This window comes from Bos grunniens, chromosome 1, assembly GCF_055505025.1.
Source record: "Bos grunniens cultivar Pamir isolate PY7600 chromosome 1, Bosgru_T2T1.0, whole genome shotgun sequence".
NCBI classification, from domain to species: domain Eukaryota; kingdom Metazoa; phylum Chordata; class Mammalia; order Artiodactyla; family Bovidae; genus Bos; species Bos grunniens.
The window spans coordinates 140,990,429-141,015,184 of record NC_141165.1 but is presented as its reverse complement, the minus strand read 5'-3'; positions in this window follow the sequence as shown (position 1 = coordinate 141,015,184).

The window sequence follows — 24,756 nt, the reverse complement described above, 5'->3', positions numbered from 1 at the left end:
CAGTCCTGTGGCCACTGCTAAGTTTTCCAAATTTGCTGGCATATTGAGTGCAGCATCAATATGCTTTCACAGCATCATCTTTCAGGATTTGGACTAGCTCAACTGGAATTCCATCACCTCCACTAGTTTTGTTCATAGTGATGCTTTCTAAGGCCCACTTGACTTCATATTCCAGGATGTCTGGCTCTATGTCAGTGATCACACCATCATGCTTATCTGGGTCATGAAGATCTTTTTTGTACAGTTCTTCTGTGTATTCTTGTCATCTCTTCTTAATATCTTCTGCTTCTGTTAGGTCCATACCATTTCTGTCCTTTATTGAGCCCATCTTTGCATGAAATGCTCCTTTGGTATCTCTGATAGCCTTGACTAAATGGACTTTTGTTGGAAAAGTAATGTCTCTGCAGACAAAGACAAACAAACAAAATAGGTGTTTAAAAAAGTAAAACTCTCAAAGAAACAGTAAGTACAAACAGTAAATGGTTCACCAAATTTTGTACCCCTTTATTGGCTATATTTAATTGAGTTTGATGTTCACATAGCTTTGATAGCATTTTTGTCTGCCCTTTCTAGATTTTATTTACTATGAAGTGCTTTTAGAAAATGATGGATTGACAGACCTTGGAACTTGACACAGGAAGTTTCAAGTTACACATATTTTCCCCAACTAGGATGCTATCTGTATTTTTATCTCTATGTGAAGAAAGCACTAATACTTTGATACTCTATTAAAATGGAGTGTCACTTTGATGAACTAGCTAATAGGCTGACATCAATACATCAGAACAATGAGTTTCAGGACACATTCAAAAGGACTTATGAGCTTAAATCCAAGCTTCCTGAACACTGAATTCTAAGTAGTGATTATGAACAGAGCATGGAATTTGAAAATGTTAATGTATGCATATGAATTAAATCTAAGCTGGCTTTAGAGCTATTCCAAAGGGTGTGTGTAGAGGATACTATTTTATATATTAATCTATGTAAAGTAAAAACATTCAAAAGAATTATATACATACAAGTCATGGAATTTATATCAAAGATCTACATTACTAAATTAGCTGTTTGCATCAGTTTGTTTTACAGGATACATTTGTGCAAATAGGAGATCAGGCATTTGACTAAGTGCACACCAGAATGAGGTAGACCTATAAAACAGTTCATTTGAATAAACAGATCCTGAATTTGGGGAGTTATTATGCTTTTTGAACTACAGTGATCAAAACAAGTCCTGATTCACAATTATTTTCATGATTGGGATTTCCTCTTTTTTCTTCTCTTTTTGTTAGGCTTGTTCTAAGTTCTTCTGTATCTTAGTTTACTGGAAGTCTCAGCGGTTCTCTCCAATACATTGTTCTTGTTGTTGTTCAGTAGCTAAGTCCTGTCTGACTCTAGGACCCCATGGACTGCAACCCCCCAGGTTCCCCTGCCCTTCACTATCTCCCAGAGTTTGCTCAAATTCACGTCCATTGAGTTAGTGATGCCATCCAACCATCTCACCCTCTGGCATCCCCTTCTCCTTTTGTCTTCAATCTTTCTCAGCATCAGGGTCTTTTCCAAGGAGTTGGCTCTTGGCAGCAGGTGGCCAAAGTATTGGAGCTTCAACATCAGTATTTCCAATGAATATTCAGGGTTGATTTCCTTTAGGATTGACTGGGGGGTTGATCTCTGTGCAGCCCAAGGGACTCTCAAGAGTCTTCTCCAACACTATAGGTCAAAAGCATCAACTCTTTGGCATTCAGCCTTCTTTATGGTCCAACTCTCATATCTGTACATAACTACTGGAAAAACCATAGCTTTCATACATAAGAATGCAAAAATTCACTCCTAACTTCAATCATTTGCAATTAACTAGATGTGGTCCATAAAATGCTGAAGTGTAACTATGACATAGGTAACAACCTCGGGCAGAGGCAATGAGCTATGATTACCCAGATGTAACTATTAATTTTCGTATAACTGTGGTAAAATACGGACTAAACTTGTGTTCTTATAGTAAATTTATGTGTATGCTGCAGCTAATTCGCTTCAGTCACGTCGGACTCTGTGCGACCCCATAGACGGCAACCCACCAGGCTCCCCCGTCCCTGGGATTCTCCAGGCAAGAACACTGGAGTGGGTTGCCATTTCCTTCTCCAATGCATGAAAGTGAAAAGTGAAAGTGAAGTCCTTCAGTCATGTCCGACTCTTAGCGACCCCATGGACTATAGCCTACCAGGCTCCTCCGTCCATGGGATTTTCCAGGCAAGAGTACTGGAGTGGGGTGCCATTGCCTTTGTTTTTGCATGAGTATGTACGAGTCAAGAGCTCAAAGATATTTGTCACAAAATTAAAAAAGAGATACACAACTAATTCTCATTATCTGCAGTAGTTATGTCTTATAAAGTCACTGTGAAGGCTGAATTAGTGATTACTGAATCATTATTCTTTGGGGAAATATAGGGTTATGTTCTGGAAACCTTTAGTGAAAACACTTCAGCAACACTTTAATACAAACCGTGTTTACATGTTTGTGTGTGTGCTCAGTCACGTCTGACTCTTTGTGACCCCATGGATATGTATTTTTTTTCCAAGACACCTTGTGTTTATGTGTTTATTCACTCAGTCAAGTCCAAATCTTTGCAAATCCATGGACTGTAACCTACCAGGCTCCTCTGTCCATGGAATTTTCCAGACAAGAATACTGTCATTTCCTTCATCAGGGGATCTTCCTGATCCAGAGATCAAACCTGTGTCTCCTGCATTGGCTGGAGGGTTCTTTAATATGGAGCCCCCTGGGAAGCTCTCAAGGACACATTATTTAATTTGTATTGTTGATTCATTAACATTGAGCTCACAGCCAACATAAGCCTGAACTAAACTGACTTAACACTCTTATTATTTTCTCTGTAAGGTACATTGTAGCCTTTCCGCACTTAGGAAAACTACCCAGCACTTCAGCACTACACTTAAGAGTCATTTAAATAGCTAGAATCACCATTGCCACCAACAACAAAAGACAGAAAAATGTTGCATTAATTATAATACAAAAGGGACAGAGTTACAGTGTAAGAGCTGAAACCAGAAGGCAGAGAATCACCTTGTTTGACTTCAGCTGAGAATGGGAGCATCAGGCTACCCACATTTTTCACTGTTTTGTGCAAATGGAGTGGCGTATGGCTCCATGGTTCTTCCTATGTTGACTTGTCAGTTATAAGTTGTAGTATGGGACAAAAATTGGAGGATGTATGGTACACATCACTTCAAGAAACAGTGATAAAGCATCTATGTTATATTAGGCAATTATATATTAACTGCAAATATGTAGCAGTGTACAAAATAACCTATGGTCTGCTGTCTTTGGGGAGTAACAACTTACAGTGCCACATTGATTACAGTGTTCAAACAGCTTCTGGTTTTGTACATGTACCTGAATGGATCTGCTACGATTTCTCTAATGACTATTCAAAAAAGTTATTTTATTTAAACAAAAATATCCATTGGCTTTCCATATTTTGTGATGAAAAACATAGCTGTCATTTTTTTAAGTCATTTAAGCAAAGGAAGGGCAAGGCAACTCTCTTTCATGACTAAAATAGTCTGAAAACAATGTTGTTAGTGAAATACTAATTACTGAATTAAAATGATAATTCTTAGTTCTATAAAGTGTTGCAAATAGGATTGACTGCTATAGATAGCATTAACAGAGTGTAAAATGCTTTTATAATCTGCATGGGAGATAAAGGACATATTGCCTATATTTTGGATTTAAAATTTAAAGAGAGTAAACTGATCTGGAAACAAAAATTGAATAGCCCATAAATTGCACACACACACACACACTCCCCCACCATATACATACAAAGTAGATACAGATACATCTATGTGTGTGTGTATAGCAGTTTAGTATGAGCTTTTATGTTTATAGAACATATTTTGGCAACCCATAGTATGTCAGTTAATCTTTTCTCTTTTTATTGGTTTACAGTTTACCAGAATTAAGGCAGGAGTACACATCTAACTCTATAGTTAAGCTTTGATCAAAACTTTACCTCTTTCTCCATTTATATATTTTGCTAAGTCATTAAACTTAGAATATAATTATAATATGTGAAAAATCACCATTATTTCATTATTAATATTGAAAAGATAAAATTAAAAATGAAAATACTCTGAGGATAAGTCAATGCTATCATCATCCCAAACAAATGACAGAGGCCAAATGAGAAGTCACATGCTTGAGGCATTTTTCAACCAAGCAACACAGTCATTTTGGGGGTGCATAAAGGAAATGTTTGGAAACATTTGGAACATTTAAATATTTTTCAAAGTCAACCTTGAAACTTAATTGACAGATCAAGAAAGCTAAAAGATAAAAATGTATAATATCTTATTGTGTGTTTTGGGATTAATATTAATTTAAGAAATGAAATTAATCACTGAGATACTTTTAAAAGTATATTTCAGTGTATGGAGTAAATACCCTGTATTTCAGGTAAATACCCTGTATTACAAGTAAAATACCCTGTATTTCAGGGTATGGAGTAAAATGAATAAACTTATAGTGTTGGTAGGAATGTAACTTTGTACAACCATTATGGAGAACAGTAAGAAAAACTAAAAATGAGTTACCATATGATCCAGCAATCTCACTCCTTGGCATATATTCACACAAAACTATAATTCAAAAAAATATATGCACCCCTATGTTCATAGAATCATTGTTTAAGAAGTCTTAGTCATAGAAACAGTCTAAATGTCCATCAAAAAATGAATGGAGAAAGAAGATGCCATATATATATATATATATGCTATATATACACTCCTATATATATGCTGCTGCTGCTGCTAAGTCGCTTCAGTCGTGTCAGGAATATTACTCAGCTGTAAAAAAATCATGAAGCAATGTCATTTGTAGTAACATGGATGGACCTAGAGATTATCATATGCTAAGTGAAGTAAATCAGATGGAGAAAGACAAATACCATATGTCATCAGTTACATGTGAAATTTAAAATACAACATGAATGAACATATCTATGAAATAGAAACAAACTCACAGGTATAGAGAATAGACTTGTGGTTGCCAAAGAGGAGTGGAGTGGAAGAGGGAAAGATTAGGAGCTTGGAATTAGCAGATGCAGGTCAGTACATATAGGATAGAGGAACAACCAGGTCCTGTTGTATGGTATAGGGAACTGTTTTCAATATCTTGTGATAAACTAGAATGGAAAAGAATATGAAAAAAAAAGAACACACACACACATATATATATATGTGTATAATGGAGTCACTTTGCTGTACAGCAGAAATTAGCACAACACTGTAAATCAACTATACTTTGTAAAATTTATGAAATTTAAAGAGTTATATTTCACAATAAACAGTTTCATAAAGTTTATGAAGATAAATTTATCCATTACTCTGTCTATTCAAACTCTAAATTGATCTCACACTAGACCTCTTTATTTAGATAATATGAAAGAACATTTGTTATTATCAGAGACAAATCATATCATTTTCTAAGGAACTAATAAGTATTTTTAAGAAAACAGTACTAACATTCAAAACAGTCAAATATAGTTTTTTTTTAAATAAGGACTAATATAAATACTCCTAAATATTTGAAATGTTTATAAATGAACTTGTAATAATTAAATTAAAAAATATTAATAAAATTAGAATGAGTAGCATAAATTCTATTTTAAAATAGATTGTGTTACTTAACTTTGAGCAAATTATTTTCTTCCTGCTGCATATCAACTTCACCTGCCTTCTCTGTAGGAAAGTTTCTAAATCCACTTTGTAAATATATTGGTGATAACAATGACTTAAAAGATAAGCATAAAATATATTGTCACTACTGATGTGTTTATATTATACCTGCATTGAAACTGGAACAAACATTTTTGTCTTGAAAACCAAGCCAGGTGAGCTTGAAACATTTGTCTGTTTTAACCACTGAACTATTAAATTTGTAATGACTTAAAGGTTTCAAATTATAAACAGCTTTCTCGAGCTTTTTTTGGATCCCTGTAAAAAGTGGATTGATGTGGAAAAGAAATACATACAAAGAAGAAAATGGAAAAATAAGATAGTTTATTTTGTTGTTTGTACTGACATTTTCCAAGTAACTTAAAATAACTTAGACTGTAAATAGATTTTAATCAAGAAATTGGTAAAGACATGAATAAATCATTTTTTTATCTTCTATTGATTAAATACCCCAATTTGACTTTGGGGTCATTCCTATGACGGCAGTTTCAAGTAATAAGTTGCTTATTATACTATTAATTTGAAAGTATTTAAAAGTGATAGCAAATGATTTTCAATATATTTCTTTTCATAGCTATCTGTATTTTTTTTAACCAAGGTATATCCAGGTAAACCAACTCATGCCAGGTAATTCAACAGAGGGAATTTAATATTAGAACTTAATTCCAACATTTTATAAGAGGAAAGGGGCAACTAGAGGATAATGAATAAATCTCTGTCTTAACTACAGGAGGCTCTTACTAGTCTTAGGACTGAAGAAAGTGAAGGAGGTGGAGGCGTCAACACCTTCAAGGAGTTACATGTCCTAATCATTGATGGAATCAGAGCAGATGTCAGGAGTGGGGACCTTGGAAGTTCAGCCTGTATGTAGTGGGAGCTGAATATATAGAAAAGATGCTCCTAACCAAGGATGTTGTCTAAGGAAAACAGTATGTGAGAAACACTTCTCTTTAAAGTTTCTTCCTCCCCCAAATCTACAATTATCTTATATTGACTGAACCTAGTTAGAAGTCAATAGACACAGGACTATGGGGAAAGCAAACCATCCCCACTGTAATGCCAATAAGAGCAGCGGTGAAGGAGTAAATGGAACTGAGAGCAAATGATTAACACAGGTCTCTTATAAACGCTAAGTGGTGGTGGTTTAGTTGCTAGGTCGTGTCTAACTCTTGTGACCCCATGGACTGTATCCTGCCAGGCTCCTCTATCCATGGGATTTCACAGGCAACAATAGAGGAGTGGGTTGCCATTTCCTTTTCCAGGGTATCTTCCTGGCCCAGGGATAGAATGTGAGTCTCCTGCATTGCAGGCAGATTCTTTACTGGTTGAGTTGTGAGAGAATCACACTATAAAAGCTTAGATATACTTATATCTTTTATGTTCACTGCCTATAGTAAAGGAGCTAACTAACCCTCCTAATGTGGTGGTTTAGTCTCTCATAGCTGTTGGTAAAGGATCTGCCTGAAATGCAGGAGACCTGCATTTGATCCCTGGGCCGGGAAGATCCCCTAGAGAAGGAAATGGCAACCCATGCCAGTATTCTTGCCTGGAGAAACCCATGGACAGAGGAACCTGGCAGGCTACAGTCCATGGGGGCACAAGAGTTGGACACAATTCGCAACTAAACCACCACCACCTACATAATACCATCAAGTACATCTGCAGTCTAGGATCAATTTAATTTTCCTGGCTGATCTTCTGCCATTCCCTAACTTTATGAAAATAAACTAAATACTAGCTATTTATTATACAGAGTAACTTCAGGTCACTTAACCTTGTTCATTTTATGGCTTTTGCCTAGGATATTTTTCCTGGTCCTTCTCCTGACCCCAACACTTTATCTCATGATTCTCAACATCTTAGGAAATCAATTCAAATACATAATTTCTACAGAAATTATTCTGATATGCAGCTAGAGTGAATTACTTTATATTAATTAACCATATTAACAGTATAATATTTGTAATATATTATCACTAGTGATATAAATTTGTTTCTTTTAATAAATTGAATTATTTCAAGACAAGGACCAACTTAATATGCATAGTATATGAAATATTATCAGTTCTCAGTAAATATTAAATATATGAATGGATTAATATTTTTAGAATCTAGTAAATTATATTTTCCAAAAAATTTTCTAATATATTAATCATTGTGGTGACTTTCTTTTTACACCTCTGGGATCAATGTTTTGTAATATTCTTGGTTTACACTGAAATACAAAAGAAAAACAAAATATTTTTGTCACTCGTTTGTCAAACTTTCTCTTTAAAAAATATATTTATCTAATAAAATATTGTTTGTAACCTCACATAGTTGGTGGAATTTCATTTTTGTTATTTGCAAACCTGTAAGCAATTACAGTATCTGCAGGGATCAAGGAAAATTATCATGGGCTGTGAACTTTACTAGTTAAAATCATTATGTTTCTACTCACATCCATTTCCTTTCTGCGTAGAGACTGAATTAGGAAATCCTATGTAGTGTGAGTTCAGTTCTCTAGCTATACATGACTGATTTATGGATAAACTTGTTTCAAACTGAGAGGAATTAATACTTTAGAAATGTCTGCAGCTTCTCTCCCTCTAGCATTATGTTTGCATTTCAGTTAAGAAGTGGAAGAAATGACACTTTTCTAAGCTTTTTTTTCCCCAAAAAAATTCCCATCACACTTCACTTTGTGTTTCATGGGGCATAAATATGTCACATGACAGCTCTTAAAAGTAAGTGAGAAATTATTTTCTTGACTTTTTGGTCTCCATAGGACAGAAAGCAAATTGAGAAAAGAATCAAGACTTTATTCTGAATGAGTCAGTTCATAGTATCTAACCAGATATTATGGAGATTTGGAGGTAAGAAACAGAAAGCTAGTCAGGATACACAGGAGATGTGGTTTCAGTCCCTGGATAGGGAAGATCTACTGGAGGAGGAAATGACAACCCATTCCAGTGTTTTTGTTTGGAGAATCCTATGAACAGAGGAACCTGGTGGGTTACAGTCCACGGGGTTGCAAAGATTCTGATCTGACTCAGGCAACTGAGCACAGAGGACTTTTAAGGCAGTGATATCACTTCTTTAAGTCACATGCCAACACAATTACCAGTGCAGAAAGTAAGAATATTGCAGAGGAAAGTGGTGTATGGAGATAAGACTGAAAAGAGAACAAAAAGAACCAAGGCCATGTGGCCGCAGAATAAAGACAAAAAGAGAACAGCTGTCTCATGTTCCATTTGCTGAGTAGCCAATGATTAGTTCAGTTCAGTTCAGTCGCTCAGTTGTGTCTGACTCTTTGAGACCCCACAGACTGAAGTGTGCCAGGCTTCCTGGTCCATCACAAACTCTGAGAGCTTGCTCAAACTCATGTCCATCGAGTTGGTGATACCATCCAATCATCTTATCCTCTGTTGTCCCTTTCTCCTTCTGCCTTCAATCTTTCCCAGCATCAGGGTATTTTCCAATGAGTCATATCTTCACATTAGGTGATCAAAGTATTGGAGACTCAGCTATAGCATCAGAACTTCCAATGAGATTTCAGGACTGATTTCCTTTAGGATTGACTGGTTTGATCTCCTTGCTGTCCAAAGAACTCTCAAGAGTCTTCTCCAACACCACAGTTCAAAAGCATCAGCTCTTCATGCTCACTTTCTTTATGGTTCAACACTCACATCCATACATGAATACAGGAAAAACCATAGATTTGACTAGATGGACCTTTGTTGGCAAAGTTATGTCTCTGCTTTTTAATATGATGTCTGCTGCTGTTGCTGCTGCTAAGTTGCTTCAGTCATGTCTGACTCTATGCCAGCAAATCTGGAAAACTCAGCAGTGGCCACAGGACTGGAAAAAGTCAGTTTACATTCAAATCCCAAAGAAGGGCAATGTCAAAGAATGTTCAAACTACCACACAATTGCACTAATATCACATGCTAGCAAAGTAATGCTCAAAATTCTCCAAGCCAGGATTCAACAGTATGTGGACCATGAACTTCCAGATGTTCAAGCTGGATTTTGAAAAGGCAGAGGAACCAGGGATGAAATTTCAAACATTCGCTGGATCATAGAAAAAGCAAGAGAAAACCAGAAAAAACATCTACTTCTGCTTTATTGATTATGCCAAAGCATTAACTGTGTAGATCACAACAAATTGTGAAATCTCTTCAAGAGCTGGGAATACCAAACTACCTGTTCTGCTTCCTGAGAAATCTGTATGCAGGTCAAGAAGACATAGTTAGAACCAGACATGGAACAATGGACTAGTTCCAAATTGGAAAACAAATATGTGAGGGTTGTATATTGTCACCCTGCTTATTTAAATTATATGCAGAATACATCAAGCAAAATTCCACATTGGTTGAAGCACAAGCTGAAATCAAGATTGCCTGGAGAAATATCAATAACCTCAGATATACAGATTACACCACACTTATGGCAGAAAGTGAAGAGGAACTAAAGAGCTTCTTGATGAAAGTTGAAAGAGGAGAGTGAAAAAGTTGGCTTTAAACTCAACATTCAAAAAACTAAGATCATGGCATCTGGTCACATCACTCTATGTCAAATAGATGGAAAAACAATGGAAACAGGGACAGACTTTATTTTCTTGGGCTCCAAAATCATTGTAAATGGTGAGTGCAGCCATGAAATTAAGACAATTGATCCTTGGAAGAAAATCTATGACCAACATAGACAGCATATTAAAAAGCAGAGACATTAGTTTGTCAACAAAGGTTGGTCTAGTCAAAGCTATGGTTTTTCCAGTAGTCATGTATGGATGTGAGAAGTGGACTATAAAGAAAGCGGAGTGCTGCAGAATTGATCTTTTTGGACTCTGTTTTTTAAAACAAATGAACAAAAAATCATATTCTTGACTAGACGGACCTTTGTTGACAAAGTAATGTCTCTGCTTTTTAATATGCTGTCTAGGTTGGTCATAACTTTCTTTCTAAGGAGTAAGTGTCTTTTAATTTCATGGCTGCAATCACCATCTGCAGTGATTTTGGAGCCCCCAAAAATAAAGTCTGACACTGTTTCCACTGTTTATCCATCTATTTGCCATGAAGAGATGGGACTGGATGCCATGATCTTACTTTTTTGAATGTTGAGCTTTAAGCCAACTTTTTCACTCTCCTCTTTCACTTTCATCAAGAGGCTCTTTAGCTCTTCTTTACTTTCTGCCATAAGGGTGGTGTCATCTGCATATCTGAGGTTATTGATATTTCTCCCGGCAATCTTGATTCCAGCTTGTGTTTCTTCCAGTCCAGCATTTCTCGTGATGTACTCTGCATATAAGTTAAATAAGCAGGGTGACAATATACAGCCTTGAGTTACTCCTTTTCCTATTTGGAACCAGTCTGTTGTTCCATGTCCACTTCTAACTGTTGCTTCCTAACCTGCATATAGGTTTCTCAAGAGGCAGGTCAGGTGGTCTGGTATTCCCATCTCTTGAAGAATTTTCCACAGTTGATTGTGATCCACATAGTCAAAGGCTTTGGCATAGTCAATAAAGCAGAAATAGATGTTTTTCTGGAACTCTCTTTCTTTTTCAATGATCCAGCGGATGTTGGCAATTTGATCTCTGGTTCCTCTGCCTTTTCTAAAACCAGCTTGAACATCTGGGAGTTCATGGTTCATGTATTGATGAAGCCTGGCTTGGAGAATGTTGAGCATTACTTTACTAGTGTGTGAGATGAGTGCAATTGTGTGGTAGTTTGAACATTCTTTGGCATTGACTTTCTTTGGGATTGGAATGAAAACCGACTTTTTCCAGTCCTGTGGGCACTGCTGAGTTTTTCAAATTTGCTGACATATTGAGTGCAACACTTTCACAGCATCATCTTTTAGGGGATGAAATAGCTCAACGGTAATTCCATCACCTCCACCAGCTTTGTTCATAGTGATACTTCCTAAGGCCCACTTGACTTCACATTCCAGGATATCTGGCTCTAGGTGAGTGATCACACCATCTCTTAACATGATACAATATTTGGTGATACAGAATATCAAGTGTGCAATTCTGTTTTTCCAAAATTTTGCTTATTTTGTATCATTTTCTGTGATACTACGTGATATCATGCTGAATTTGTTTAAATTAATCCACTCATTGCTCATGCCATAAATATATCTTTCATGTACATCTGTGTGTATAATACATATGTAAATGCATATACATACATATATTTGATTAAGACATCTTAAATAATGGAAATATACTCTAAAATTCAACTTTGCTTCAACTTATAAGCATGAAAACAATTTTGAATTTAGAAAAACACATACACAGCTTCCATTTCTATTGAGACTAGTAAAATTGTCAACACTAACAGTGATACAGTCATAGCAACCCTAGGTTTTTAGATTATGTTCATCACCTAGCTGATATGGTGAATTATTCTATGACATTTATTTTCTCATTCTTGCATGGCAATAGAATTGTTAGCTGAGGCTGAACACATGAATATCCAAGTAAAGATTGTCTTACTAGTAAATCATGTGGCTAGGATCTGGCCATTGGGATGAAGTGGAGATGGTGTAGGCAATTACATTGTTCTACCCTTAAAACAGGCTTCCTAGGTTCCCAGGTGGTGATAGTGGTAAAGATTCTTCCTGCCAATACAGGAGACATTATAGATGTGGGGCTGATCCCTGGCTCAGGAAGATTCCCAAAGGAGGGTGTGGCAACCCACTCCAGTATTCTTGCTTAGAGAATCCCATGGGCAGAGGAACCTGGCAGGCTACAGCCCATGGGGTCACAAAGAGTAGGACACAAGAGAAGCAACCTAGCATGCATGTAACCTTAAAAGAAAAAAAGAATCAATGTTTTTCTTCTTATCCCATTCCTGCCAGCAGAAATACACATATGGTAATGTGCCTTTTTGGATGATGGGAAAAAAAGATAAAAACCAATGGATGGATACTAAAGATAAGCAAAAAGTAAATGAAAAAACCCTGGATCTTTAATGCCATACAGGTATTATTCTGCTGCTGCTGCTGCTGCTGCTAAGTCGCTTCAATCGTGTCCAACTCTGTGCGACCCCAGAGATGGCAGCCCACCAGGCTCCCCCATCCCTGGGATTCTCCAGGCAACAACACTGGAGTGGGTTGCCATTTCCTTCTCCAATGCATGAAAGTGAAAACTGAAAGTGAAGTCACTCAGTCCTGTCCGCCCCTCAGCGACCCCATGGACTGTAGCCTTCCAGGCTCCTCCATCCATGGGATTTTCCAGGCAAGAGTACTGAAGTGGGGTGCCATTGCCTTCTCGGACAGGTATTATTCTAGACCTTATTTATTAATGCTTGGAATGCTATCTAATAGAGAAATCAAATCCCACAGTATTTAAGACAATTTTTAGTGAGATTGTTTTCAGCAGCCAAAATGGTACCCTAAATAATTTATTGTTCTCCTGTATTTGTCAGTTACTGTTAATATACAATTAAATTGAAATGCAATGGTAAAAACAAGGGAAAAAATAGACCTTTCTACATTTTTAAACTTGAAAATTGCTTTTAATCTTATCAAGTAAGAGTTGCTAATTTCATGGCCAGATTTTGAATAATAATAATTTTTATTTTATGCATTTATTTATTTTGGGTCAGGGAGGTAGGAAACTTATACTGTCTTACACTGTCCACAATAACATTAATGTTTACAGAAAATCCACTAGGAGCATTATGGTGTCTGATTTGCACAGTTCATGCCTGTCTCATTTAATCTTTACAGCAATCAGATGAGAATTACAAAGTTCTAAAAGTTGGTCTTTAAAATTCCGAAGCAAAGTGAGAGGTAGAATAATAAATGAGAGGTAGAATTCTTCCCCAGGTCTTCATTTTTCTTTTAATTTCTTGATGCTTCTTAAGAAACAGTAAACAATGCTTTGCTAGCCAAAATAAGTTTATTTATTCTGAATTGAATATAATACCAATGTGAATTTTAAAATATATATTAAAATTTTCAATGGAGGTTTTTACACAAAAATGTTATTTCTAGCCATTTATCCTTAGGAAAGACTAGACACTTAGCATGGGCAACGATCTAATTGTCCAATGGAACACCACCTGGTCATTAATAGGACTAAAAATACATACTTATTCATTTAAAAGGTTGTTTGTGCCATGTTGATATGTGTAAAAAGAAAAAAAAAAACAACCTTGAGAATGCATACTGAAAAGCTATTCAGTTTCATTTGTTTGTTTTGGTAAAAATAAACAGTTTGTGTGTTCATGTTTGAGGAAGTATATCAAAGATGGCTTGCAAATTCTAATTCTTAAAAATTAAATTTTAAATACTTGAATAACAATTATCAAATCTTTTATCCCATCTGATTACTGCAACCACGGGTTTACCCCATTTTTCCTGCCCAAATCATTAGGGAATCTTTAAGGGGTACTGAGAAGGCTCACATAGTCATCTCAGCTCCAATTTTAAAAAGTAATTTTGCTTTATTCTGTTGCTCCATCTTTCTCCAGTCACTATTTTTTACTTTTCCTACATATCTTTCAAATTTGTCTACATAATTTCATCTCTAATGCTATCAACATTCTCTACTTCACTTTCTTGACCCATTTGAATTATGCTAATAGCTTCATAATGACCATTTTGTCTTTAGTACATCATCCTGCAGCTGCAGTGATTTTCATAAATGCAAAGTTCAGCATACCACAATTTCTTATACTCCCCAGAGACTTCCTAATACTCTGAAAAGAAGTTTTAATTAAATATTTTAACAGCAGTGTCCATGTCTTCCATAACCTCATTTTCATTTTTTTCTGTGTTACCTCACATCCTGTACCTCTTACACGTCAGCCTCTCTGAATTTGCTTCAACTCTCTCTAGCATTAGAAAAATTGCTAGCTCCTTTCCAGTGCTCAAATCATCCCAAATCATCAAAGAATCCCAGGAAGAGGAAATGAAATGCACATTGAATGAACAAGAAGCAACGTGATCTCAGATTGTAAAGTCTGCCAGAACTGGTAGACCTAGCAATGACTGTAATAAGAGGTAGTGCTAGGAGTATTTGCAGTTGTTTCCTGTGTCTGTGATCAAGTTATGCACATATTTTTAGACTCATATTTTCTAGAATTCACACTCCATTTACTGTTATACTTTTTGTTATTATTTTTTTCCCACTGCCATAATATTGGTTCTCCATTTGATGCAAATCTTGTTTTTCTTTTCTACATTTTCTATACACTTTCTTTACTCTTTTTTTTTCTCAACAACTGACCTAAACTTTGCCAGAAGAAAATATTTTATTTTATTTAATAAGCTTTTAGATCACACAGTTTAATTTCTCACATCTTTCTGAAGTCAATATTGATTAAGAAATCTCAGAATCAAAGTAAATTTAGGAAGAGCCAACTTGGCCCTTATTGAAAACTCATATGACTGGGTTGCCATTTTCTACTCCAGAGGATATGCCTGACCCTGGGATCAAACCCAACCTATGTCTCTTGTATTTCCTGCATTGGCAGGTGGATTCTTTACCACTGGAGCCACCTAGAAAGCCCTCTACCTAATGTTATAAATAGCAAACATCAATTCCTTACTTCTGTCTTTTCATATAATGAAAATGTTGTTCAGTCACTCAGTCATGTCCAACTCTTTGTGACCCCATGGACTGCAGTGTGCCAAACTTCCCTGTCCTTCATCATCTCCCAGAGCTTATTCAAACTCATGTCCATTGAGTCAATGATGCCATCCAAAAATCTGGTCCTCTGTTGTCCCTTTCTCCTACTGCCTTCTATCTTCCCAACATCAGGATCTTTTCCAATGAATTGGCTCTTTGCACCAGGTAACCAAAATATTGGAACCTCACCATCAGTTCTTGCAATGAATATTTAGGGTTGATTTTATTTAGGATTCATTGGTTTGATTTCCTTGCAGTCCAAGGGACTTTCAACAGTCTTCCCCAACACCACAGCTTGAAAGCATCAATTCTTTGGCACTCAGTCTTTTTTACAGTCCATCTCTCACATCCATACATGACTATTGAGAAAACCATAGCTTTGACTGTATGGATCTCTGTTGGCACAGTAAGGTCCCTGCTTTTTAATATGCTGTCCAGATTGATCATAGCTTTTCTTCCAAGGAACAAGTGTCTTTTATTTTATTTATTTTTTTTTGGAGGTTTATTTTTATTTTTTTAATTTAATTTTTTAACTTTACAATATTGTATTGGTTTTGCCACATATCAGAATGAATCTGCCACAGGTATACATGTGTTCCCCATCATGGCTGCAGTCACCATCTTCAGTGATTTTGGAGCCTCCCAAAAGTAAAGTGTGTCACTGTTTCCATTGTTTCCCCACCCATTTGCCATGAAGTGATGAAAACTTTATCTTTAAGCAATAAGATAAACTTCTTCAGCTATTCTAAATATCTCATCAAGAAAAAGCAATAGATTCAGACCAAATAATCTGCAGAAAATATCAGGCCACATTAGACAGATATTGTATTTTCAATCACCATCAGAATACTTGAAACTTTTTGGAGTTAGGTTTTTTCCTAATAGCACTGTATTTTAACTCTTTGGTCCTTGTACATTACTTATCTAACACATAATTTGTCTTATTACATTATTCCATCTTCTACTGTATTTCACCCTATTTCCTGATAGATATTTTGGCTAGCTCTGGTCTATTAATATTGATATAGTCTCAGTTATTTATGCATTCCTCAATTTATCAGCTATATGATACGGACTAGATCATGTTATATACTATTCTATTGTTCTCATATTATTTAATAATATTTTCATTATTATTGAAATGAATAAACAGCATTTTCATTAGATAAGATTTGGGGTTTGATAGAGTTAATTATTGGGGATATAATGGGAAGCCATTGAAATTAGCCTGGGAAAAATGGTATCCTATTTAAAAGAAACAACACTAAATGGAATTTTCAATAATTTGACATTATCAAGTAAAAATGTAATTTTGTGTTTTATTATCAGAGGTACAAGCAACTTCATTTGACCAGTAATAAAAGTCAGATAAAGTAAAAAATGGAACAAGTGAAGTAAAAATAAATGTAAATATGGTGAATCATTAAAGAATTTTAGATAGATAGAAGACATAATATAATTTACAATAGGAAGCTTAGCAAAACTATGAATGGTATATCAGACGGCTCTGACTGTAGTAAGTTAGATCAGTTAAGTAACCATTTAAGCAATCCAGAAGATAAGTAATCTAGACCTTACTTTAAGAAGTATTAAAGGACATCCTCATTTGAAGAACATTCATAAAGCAGAATTAAAGTAAAATATTGAGTTCCTCAAAATATTGAACCCTTACCAGGGCTTCCCTGGTGGGTCAGATGGTAAAGCACCTGCCTACAGTGTGTGAGATCTGGGTTCAATCCCTGGGTCCGGAAGGTCTCCTGGAGAAGGAAATGGCAACTCACTCCAGTATTCTTTTTATTTATTTATTTTTTAGAACACCTTTTTCTATTTTTTTTCTGTTTTTTTTTTAAATTTTATTTTATTTTTAAACTTTACAATATTGTATTAGTTTTGCCAAATATCAAAATGAATCCGCCACAGGTATACATTTGTTCCCCATCCTGAACCCTCCTCCCTCCCCATACCATCCCTCTGGGTTGTCCCAGTGCACCAGCCCCAAGCATCCAGTATCGTGCATTGAACCTGGACTGGCAACTCGTTTCATACATGATATTACACAGGTTTCAATGCCATTCTCCCAAATCTTCCTACCCTCTCCCTCTCCAACAGAGTCCATAAGACTGTTCTATACATCAGTGTCTCTTTTGCTGTCTCGTACACAGGGTTATTGTTACCATCCTTCTAAATTCCATATATATGCATTAGTATACTGTATTGGCGTTTTTCTTTCTGGCTTACTTCACTCTGTATAATAGGCTCCAGTTTCATCCACCTCATTAGAACTGATTCAAATGTATTCTTTTTAATGGCTGAGTAATACTCCATTGTGTATATGTACCACTGCTTTCTTATCCATTCATCTGCTGATGGACATCTAGGTTGCTTCCATGTCTTGGCTATTATAAACAGTGCTGCGATGAACATTGGGGTACACGTGTCTCTTTCCCTTCTGGTTTCCTCAGTGTGTATGCCCAGCAGTGGGATTGCTGGATCATAAGGCAGTTCTATTTCCAGTTTTTTAAGGAATCTCCACACTGTTCTCCATAGTGGCTGTACTAGTTTGCATTTCCACCAACAGTGTAAGAGGGTTTCCTTTTCAATCCCATGGACATATGAGCCTGGTAGTCTACAGTCCATAGGGTCACAAAGCATCAGACATGACTGAGCGAATTCTCTTTATTTCTATTGAGTTCCTCATTATACATAAGAAGGAAGAGAGGAAGACAGAGACAGAAGGAGGAGAAGAGAAAGAGACTTACTCCATGAAGCAAGAATCACTCCACAAAGTGTGGTCTCATTCAGTGAGTTAATCATTCCATCAGACATGTGCCCCATGGGTAATAAATGTTCATATCTATATATAGCCTTATGTTCTGAGTCTTGTTCTGATGGGTGGGGCCATGATTAGTAAAACTTTAATCCAATTTTCTTTTGATAGGTGGGGCTGTTTTCACTTGCTGTTATTTACCTGGGGCCAAACCAGGTAACCTCCTCCTATGGTGGAGGTTTTGAAGAAAATGGCCACCTCCTTCAAAAGGTCCCAGGCAAGCACTGCTACATTTGGTGCCCCCAACACTTCAATAGGAACTGCCAACCCACGCCTTCACCGGAAACTCTGGGAAACTCACAGGCAAGCCTGGGTCAGTCTCTTGTGGGGCATAGACCATAGATGATTCAGTTCAGTTCAGTTCAATCACTCAGTCTTGTCCGACTCTTTGCAAGCCGTGAACAGCAGCATGCCAGGCCTCGGTGTCCATTACCAAATCCTGGAGTTTACCCAAACTAATGTCCATTGAGTCAGTGATGCAATCCAACCATTTCATTCTTTGTCATCCCCTTCTCCTCCTGCCCTCACTCTTTCCCAGCATCAGGGTATTTTCAAATGAGTCAGCTCTGCGCATCAGGTGGTCAAAATATTGGAGTTTCAGCTTCAATATCAGTCCTTCCAATGAACATGCAGGACTGATCTCCTTTAGGATGGACTGGTTGGATCTCCTTGCAGTCCAAGGGACTCTCAAGAGTCTTCTCCAATACTACATAACAAAAGCATCAATTCTGCACTCAGCTTTCTTTATAGTCCAACTCTCACATCCATACATGACTACTGGAAAAGTCATAGCCTTGAATAGACAGATCTTTGTTGACAAAGTAATGTCTCTGCTTTTTAATATACTGTCTAGGTTACTCATAACTTTCTTTCCAAGGAGCAAGCATTTTTTAATTTCATGGCTGCAATCACCATCTCTAGTGATTTTGGAGCCAAAATAAAGCCAGCCACTCTTTTCCAATCTATTTGCCGTGAAGTGACGGGACTGGATGCCATTATTTTAGTTTTCTGAATGTTGAGCTTTAAGGCAACTTTTTCACTCTTCTCTTTCACTTTCATCAGAAGCTCTTTAGTTTTTATTCACTTTCTGCCATAAGGATGCAGTCATCTGCATATCTGAGGTTATTGATATTTCTTCCAGCAATCTTGGTTCTAGATTGTGCTTCATCCAGCACAGGGTTTCTCATGATGTACTCTGCATATAATTTAAATAAGCAGGGTGACAATATACAACCTTGACATACTCCTTTTCCTATTTGGTACAAGTATTTTGTTCAATGTCCAGTTCTAACTGTTGTTTCCTGACCTGCAGGGAGGTTTCTCAAGAAGCAGGTTAGGAGGTCTGGTATTTCTATCTCTTTCAAGATTTTCCACAGTTTACTGTGATCCACACAGTCAAAGGCTTTGGCATAGTCAATAAAGCAGAAATAGCTGTTTTTCTGGAACTCTCTTCCTTTTTCCATGATCCAGCAGATGTTGGCAATTTGATCTCTGGTTCCTCTACCTTTTCTAAAACCAGCTTGAACATCTGGGAGTTAACCGTTCACATATTGCTGAAACCTGGCTTGGAGAATTTTGAGCATTACTTTACTAGCCTGTGAGATGAATGCAATTGTGTGTTAGTTTGAGCATTCTTTAGCATTGCCTTTCTTTGGGATTGGAATGAAAACTGAACTTTTCCAGTCCTGTGGCCACTGCTGAGTTTTCCAAATTTGCTGACATATTGAGTGAAACACTTTCACAGCATCATCTTTTAGGATTTGAAATAATGCAGCTGGAATTCCATCACCTCCACTAGCTTTGTTCATAGTGATGCTTCCTAAGGCCCATTTGACTTCACATTACAGGGTGTCTGGCTCTAGGTGAGTGATCACACCATTGTGATTATCTGGATCATGAAAACCTTTTTTGTACAGTTCTTCTGTGTATTCTTGCCACCTGCTCTTAATATCTTATGCTTCTGTTAGGTCCATACCATTTCTTTCCTTTATTGAGCCCATCTTTGCATGAAATGTTCCCTTGGTATCTCTAATGTTCCTGAAGAAAACTCTAGTCTTTCCTTTTCTGTTGTTTACCTCTATTTCTTTGCATTGATCACTGAGGAAGGCTTTCTTATCTCTCCTTTCTATTCCTTGGAAATCTGAATTCAAATGGGTATATCTTTCCTTTTCTCCTTTGCTTTTCACCTCTCTTCTTTTCATAGCTATTTCTAAGGCCTCCTCAGACAGCCATTTACCTTTTTTGCATTTCTTTTTCTTGGGGATGTTCTTGATTCCTGTCTCCTATACAGTGTCAGGAACCTCAGTCCATAGTTGATCAGGCACTCTGTCTATCAGATCTAGTCCCTTAAATCTGTTTCTCACTGACACTGTATAATTATAAGGGATTTGGCTTTGGAGTACAGAATGAAGTAGGGCAAAGGCCAATAGAGTTTTGCAAGAGAACGCACTGGTTGTAGCAAACATCTTCTTCCAACAATACAGGAGAAGACTCTAACATGGACATCACCAGATGGTCAACACCGAAATCAGATTGATTATATTCTTTTCAGCCAAAGGTAGAGAAGCTTTATATCATCAGCAAAAACAAGACCGGGACCTGACTGTGGCTCAGATCATAAAATCCTTATTGCCAAATTGAGACTTAAATTGAGGAAAGTGTGGAAAACAACTAAACCATCCAGCTATGACCTAAATCAAAACCCACTGGATGATTGAAAAAGCAAGAGAGTCAGAAAAAAACATCTATTTCTGCTTTATTGACTATGCCAAAGCCTTTGACTGTGTGGATCACAATAAACTGTGGAAAATTATGAAAGAGATGGAAAAACCAGACCAGCTGACCTGCCTCTTGAGAAACCTGTATGAGGGTCAGGAAGCAACAGTTAGAACTTAACATGGAACAACAGACTGGTTCCAAATAGGAAAAGGAGTACGTCAAAGGCTGTATATTTTCATCCTGCTTACTTAACTTATATGCAGAGTGCACCATGAAAAACACTGGGCTGGATAAAGCACAAGCTGGAATCAAGATTTCCAGGAGAAATATCAATAACCTCAAATGTGCAGATGACACCACCCTTATGGGAGAAAGTGAAGAAGAACTAAAGAGCCTCTTGATAAAAGTGAAAGAGGAGAGTGAAAAAAACTGGCTTAAAACTCCACAATCATAAAACTAAGATCATGGCATCCGGTCCTATCACTTCAATGCAAATAGATGGAGAAACAATGGAAACAGTGAGAGACTTTATTTTGGGGGGCTCCAAAATCATTGCAGATTGTGATTGCAGCCATGAAATTAAAAGACATTTACTCTTTGGAAGGAAAGTTTGACCAACCTACACAGCATAATAAAAAGCAGAGACATTACTTTATCAACAAAGGTCTGTCTATTCAAGGATATGGTTTTGCAGTAGTCATGTATGAATGTGATATTTGGACTATAAAGAAAGCTGAGTGCTGAAGATTTGATGCTTTTGAACTGTGGTGTTGGAGAAGACTCTTGAGAGTCCATTGGACTGCAAGGAGATCTAACCAGTCCATCCTAAAGGAGATCAGTCCTTGGTGTTCATTGGAAGGACTGATGTTAAAGCTGAAACTCCAATATTTTGACCACATTTTGCAATGAACAGACTCAGTTGAAAAGACTGTATGTTAGGAAAGAGTGAGGGCAGGAGGAGAAGGGGATGACAGAGGATATGATGGTTAGATGGCATCACCAACTCAATGAACATGAGTTTGGGTAAACTCTGGGAGTTGGTGATGGACTGGGAGGCCTGGAGTGCTGCTGTTCATGGAGTTGCCAAGAGTTGGACATGACTGACTGACTGGACTGAACTGAATGGTCTAGTATTTTCCCCACTTTCTTCAATTTCAGATATAACCTAAGTCAAACCCCTTATGATTATACAGGGGAAGTGAGAAATAAATTCAAGGGATTCGACCTGACAGAGTGCCTGAAGAGCTATGGACGGAGATTCCTACATTGTACGGGAGGCAGAAATCAAGACCATCCCCAAAAAAAGAATGCAAAAAGGCAAAATGTTCATCTGAGGAGGCCTTACAAATACCTGTGAAAAGAACAGAAGTGACAGGCAAAGGAGAAAAGGAAAGATATACCCTTTTGAATGCAGAGTTCCAAAGTAATAAAAGGAGAGATAAGAAAGCCGTCCTGAGTGATCAGTGCAAAGAAATAGAGGAAAACAATAGAATGGAAAAGACTACAGATGTCTTCAAGAAAATTAGAGATACCAAGGGAATATTTCATGCAAAGATGGGCACAATAAAGGACAGACAATGTTTGAATCTAAAAAAGAAGATATTAAGAAGAAATGGCAGGAATACACACAAGAACTATACAAAAGGATCTTCATGACCCAGATAACTATGACAGTCTGATGACTCACCTAGAGCCAGACATCCTGGAATGCAAAGGCAAGTAAGACTTAGAAAGAATCACCATGAGCAAAGCTATTGGAGATGATGGAATTTCAGTTCAGCTATTTCAAATCCTAAAAGATGATTCTGTGAAAGCAATGTGCTCAATATTTCAGCAAATTTGGGGAATCCAGCAGTGGCCACAGGACGGGAAAAGTTTAGTTTTCATTCCAATCAAAAGGAAAGGCAATGACAAATAATGCTGAAACTACTGCACAGTTGCACTTATCTCAAACACTAGTAAAGTAATGCTCAAAACTTTCCAAGCCAGGCTTCAACAACACGTGAACGTGAACTTCCAGATGTTCAAGCTGGATTTAGAAAAGGCAGAGGAACCAGAGATCAAATCCATTGATTTGATACATTGCCAAAATCCGTTGGATCATAGAGAAAGTGAGAGAGTTCCAGAAAAGCATCTACTTCTACTTTATTGACTATGCCAGAGCCTTTGTCTGTGTATCACAAAAAAACTGTGGAAAATTCTTAGAGATGTGAATACCAGACCACCTGACCTGCCACCTGAGACATCTGTATGCAGGTCAGGAAGCAACAGTTAGAACTGAACATGGAACAACAGAACTGGTTCCATTTCGGGAAAGGAGTACGTCAAGGCTGTATATTGTCACCCTGTTAATTTAATTTAAATGCAGAGTACATTATGAGTAATGCTCAGCTGGAGGAAGCACAAGTTGGAATCAAGATTGCCTGAAGAAATATCAATAATCTCAGATATGCAGATGATACCACTCTGATGGCAGAAAGCAAAGAACTAAGGAGCCTAACGATGAAAGTGAAAGAGGAGAATTAAAAAGGTAGCTTAAAATTCAACATTCAGAAAACTAAGATCATGGCAACTGGTCCCATAACTTCATGGCAATAGATGGGGAAACAATGGAAACAGTGATAGACTATGTTTTGGGGCTCCAAAATCCCTGCAGTTGATGACTGTTCAGTTCAGTTCAGTCTCTCAGTTGTGTCCAATTCTTCGTGACCCCATGGACTGCAGCACGGCAGGCTTCCCTCTCCATCACCAACTCCAGAGCTTACTCAAACTCATATCCATTGTGTCGGTGATGCCATTCAGCCATTTCATTGTCTGTTGTCCCCTTCTCCTCCTGCCCTCAATCTTTCCCAGCAAGAGGGTCTTTTCAAATGAGTCAGTTCTTCTCATCAGGTGGCCAAAGTGTTGGTGTTTAACCTTCAACAACAGTCTTTCCAATGAATATTCAGAACTTATTTCCTTTAGGATGGACTGGTTGGATCTCCTTGCATTCCAAAGGAATCTCAAGAGTCTTCTCCAACACCACAGTTCAAAAGCATCAAATCTTTGGTGCTCAGCTCTCTTTATATAGTCCAAATCTCACATCCATACATGACTACTGGAAAAAGCATAGCCTTGACTGCTGCATCACTTCAATCGTGTCCGACTCTGTGCAACCCCAGAGATGGCAGCTCACCCAGCTCCACCGTCCCTGGGATTCTCCAGGCAAGAACACTGGAGTGGGTTGCCATTTCTTCTCCAATGCATGAAAGTGAAAAGTGAAAGTGAAGTCGCTCAGTCGTGTCCAACTCTTAGTGACCCCATGGACTGCAGCCTACCAGGCTCCTCCGTCCATGGGATTTTCCAGGCAAGGGTACTGGAGTGGGGTGCCATTGCCTTTTCCTGGCCTTGACTAGACATACCTTTTCTGGCAAAGTAATGTTTCTGCTTTTTAATATGCTGTCTAGATTTGTCATAACTTTCCTCCCAAGAAGTAAACAGCCTTTAATTCCATGCCTGCAGTCACCATCTGCAGTGATTTTGGAGCCCAAAAAGATAAAGTCTCAGAGAAGGCAATGGCACCCCACTCCAGTACTCTTGCCTGGAAAATCCATGGATGGAGAAGCTTGGTAGGCTGCAGGCCATGGGGTCACACAGAGTCAGACACGACTAAAGTGACTTAGCAGCAGCAGCAGCAGCAAGATAAAGTCTGTCACTGTTTTCACATCTATTTGGCATGAAGTGATGGGACCAGTTTCCATGATCTTAGTTTTCTGAATGTTGAGTTTTAAGCCAACTTTTTACTCTCCTCTTTCACTTTCTTCAAGAGGCTCTTTAGTTTTATTTGCCTTCTGCC